Raw genomic sequence first — 3,971 nt, forward strand, 5'->3', positions numbered from 1 at the left:
CTATTCCATTGATCAGTCATCGGTTGAGTGGATACGGAAAATGTGGTATATCTACACAATGGAATACTACTCAGCTATAAAAATGAATGAAATACTGCCATTTGCAACAACCTTAAAAGAATAATATTAAGTGAAATGAGGCAGAGAAAAAGAAATACCACATGTTCTCACTTATTTGTGGGAGCTAAAAATAAATAAATAAATTCACACACATACATACACACACACACACACACACAAAAAAAAAAAAAACTGGGGTGGGGGAGAGGAAGATATAACAACCACAATTTTTTTGAAGTTCTTACAACAAGCAAATGGAAAGGACATGCTTGGGTTGGAGGGGGGAGAGAGAGGAGGGAGGGAGGTTTCGGTGATGGGACACAATAATCAACTACATTGTATATTGACAAAATAAAAATTAAAAAATAAATAAAAAAATAAAGGAATTGTTAAATTAAGTTTGCCTTAAAGGTTTCTTTAGACAGTGAACTGTAACCTAACTTGCTATGCAAACAGACTGTAGTCTACTCTTGTAACAAGTAGCGAAGTCTCAGACAATTACAGGCAGCCAACTGTATGAATGCTGTTCAAATAAGGCAAACACCCAGCTATAATCAATCCAGCTGTTTCTGTACCTCAGTTCCACTTTCTGTATTTCACTTTCCTATTTCTGTCTAAAATCTTACCCGAACATGCAGCAGCCCTGTGTTTGCTCTCAACCTTTCTCACTCCAGGGGCTGCATGACTTGCAGTTGTTCTTTGTTCAATTAAACTCTGTTAAATTAAAACATGAAAAATAAAAGCAAAAAAAAAAAAAAAAAAAAAAACCCCTTGTTTAAGCAGGCCTCATCAGCCTATTTTATATAGCTGGAATAATATTAACAGCAATGACCCACGTATCGTTGTTTTTTCTCCCACGTATTATGTAAGACCTCAGGGCCCTGCAAAGTCCTCAGTTCCTGGGAGTCTCCAGAGATATGAACAAATGGAGTGAGTGAACAATCTTGAGATACTTGCTGTGGTATTGTTCCCATGGCACGTTAGCACATTTACTGATCTTCACTTCTGCCACTATTAGGTACTATAGTGCACATCACTGTTCCTATCAGTAACTACCACTGGCTCCTTTCAGGAATGTGATGTTCCCTCCACACCCTACCAGGTGCTCTGCCAGGTGCTGGCTATCCCCAGTGCACTGAGTCCCTCAATGGGCCAAAGGAGCATGGTAAAGGGACATAAGAGGGTGCTTCAAAAAGTTCATGGAAAAATGGAATTGAAAGAAAATACAAATCATCCTTCCATGAACTTTTTCAAGTACCCTCACATATCTTCAATTGTTTGCATCACATTCTATTTGATGTATCTTCCAATCTCCCCTTGCTAAAGTGTATTACAGAGTTTTCAATGAGACAGCGCTTTCCTCCCCTTCCTCTCCCTCCTCCTCTCCACCTCCACCACACCCTCCTCCTCCTCCCCCTCCCCCTTCAATTCCCTTCCCCATCCTCCTCTCTTTCCTTTTCTTCTTCTTCAACATATAGCTCTCTCTCCATGGGGATTGTCTGGGTACAGGTCTAAGTGCCAAGCACCACAATACTCAAATGTACTCCTCTATTCCAGTTTGTTTTTATTTTGTAGTTTCCATGTCCTTGCTTAAATTTCTCATCGCTCCATGAATGTTTTCCACCTTTTCTATTACATCCTTTAGTATTTGTATCATTGTTATTTTTTTATTTTATTTTTATTTTTTGTGACCGGTAAGGGGATGCAACCCTTGGCATGGTGTCGCCCGCACCGCGCTCAGCCAGTGAGCGCACCGGCCATCCTTACATAGGATCCGAACCCACGGTGGGAGCGCCACTGAGCTCCCAAGTGCTGCACTCTCCCGAGTGCACCACGTGGGCCGGCCCTGTATCATTATTATTCTAAAGTCCTGATATAATAAATCTAACAACTGGGTGATCTCTGAGTCTGTTTCTACTTACTGCTTCCTCTCTTGAGCACATTTTCTTGCTTCTGTTTCTGCCTTGTAATATTTTATTGTATTCCAGACATTTTGAATAAAAGAATAACAAAGAGTAAAGTAAATAATATTTAGCTCCAGAAAACAGCACCAACTCCTTTTCTTATCAGGCTGCAAACTCCTTTTCCTATCAGGCTGCTTGAGTGGGGCAGGGTTGCTGAGTCAATCTGATTTGAGGTAGATCTGGTCTTTTTTGAAGCATTAGTTTGATCCAGTTCACTACTGACTTTAAATGTTTTGAGGATGGAACCAGTTACACTTTGAGTTATGCTCTGAGCACTGATGAGGTTCCTGAGATCTCTTTATGCATTATAACTGTACCTCCTGCTTTCTGAAAAGTGGGAGATCTCTCTCTCACTGCTTACAGCAAGGATGCCAGATTGGGGGTTGCTTGGAAGTTTTCCTTCCTCTCCAGTCCTGCTTCGGGATTTACACACCTGACATCTTTCTCCTCTCTGTTGCCTTTCTGGCAGCTCCAGAGAGTAGCTGCTCACACTCTGTGAAGGTCCAAAATGCCTCAGAGCACTTTCTCTTAGCTCTCCTGTCCCACTCCAGCTTTTGTAGCTGAAATCCCAGAGTGCCTTGAATGGGTATCTTCAATTTTCCTGCCCTATCCCCTGCCTTCAGGTGGCTGCCTTGCATTATCTAAGTTCTCCTGCTCTACCTTTAGGTTTTAGTGTACTACCCCCAAGCACTCAGAACCTTAGAAAAGAGTCAGTGAATGGATGCAGAACTGTCTGTGGCTGAGGCTCCTTGGAATTCAAACCTGTCATACCTGCTCATTTGTTACCATTAGAAGCTCCTTAAAAATTTGTTTGGTTTCTCCTCATCCTTACCTCTGGTAAATTCCTCCTCCTGCTGCTATTCCAATAGGGATGAGAGCAGCCATATGTCTCTTCTCTTCCATGAAGGGTATGTCATTTTCAGGAATATAGCTAATTCAGATTTCTTTGTGTTCCCAGCTCTACAATAATTTTAACTCTTATCAAGCTTGTTTTGGTAATTAGGTTCACAGCAATGGTTTCTTACAACTTTCTACATCCTAACCAGAAATCTTGCCAACTGGGTTTTCAGAGAAAAAATAATGTTCTTTTCACTCTCATATTCCATTGGCTTTTATAATATTCAATTAAGTTAGGTGACTGCTGCGAACTGTATAGCTGTCATGGTCAGTTTGGGGACAAACAAAACTGAATCTGGGTAAACACAATACTTAACTGCTGGAAAAAGAAATGCAAGGGCACTTTTAGCCTCAAATATTTACATCATAGGTATAAGTAAGTAGGTTTTAAATTGACTTATGGAGGACTCTCAAACAACCAGGAAAAAAAAAAAAAGAAGAAAAACAAGAACAACAACAACCAGATTCTACTGTATTACCTGTTAACAAATATGGCCCTGTATAATATTGACATAAAAATAGTCCTTTAAATAAATGAAAATTCTTCATTAGGAATGCTAATTATGTATTCTAGCAAACAAAGTTTGAAATCTTTACTTGTTTAACTCAAATATTAGTTTATACAACAAACACTTTTATACTTCCTATATTGATAAGTGATTCTACTTTGGCTCGCTACTGTAATGAAATCGATTACCTATATGTTTGATTGTCTTCCTCTGTCTTGCATGCCTATTAGCACCTCCTAATTCCTTTAATTCCTTTTTGTCTGTATTTTTTAATGATCTTAAACAATCCCATTATGTAAGCAATTTAATTTTCAGCAATGACTATTCTGTTAATTATCCTTGATAACTTATTCTTTGATTTCATAATGATGTTTTAATAATCAACTCATTTCCTTGGGTATTTAGTGCCCCTCTTTTTCCTCATTCTTTGAATTTATAACAAATTCACCCAGTCTCTTCTCGCACACACACACACACACACCACACCACACACACACACACACACACACACACACACATTCTGACACTTCCTAAACTTTTC

This window comes from Galeopterus variegatus, unplaced genomic scaffold (assembly GCF_000696425.1).
Source record: "Galeopterus variegatus unplaced genomic scaffold, G_variegatus-3.0.2 Scaffold3717, whole genome shotgun sequence".
NCBI classification, from domain to species: domain Eukaryota; kingdom Metazoa; phylum Chordata; class Mammalia; order Dermoptera; family Cynocephalidae; genus Galeopterus; species Galeopterus variegatus.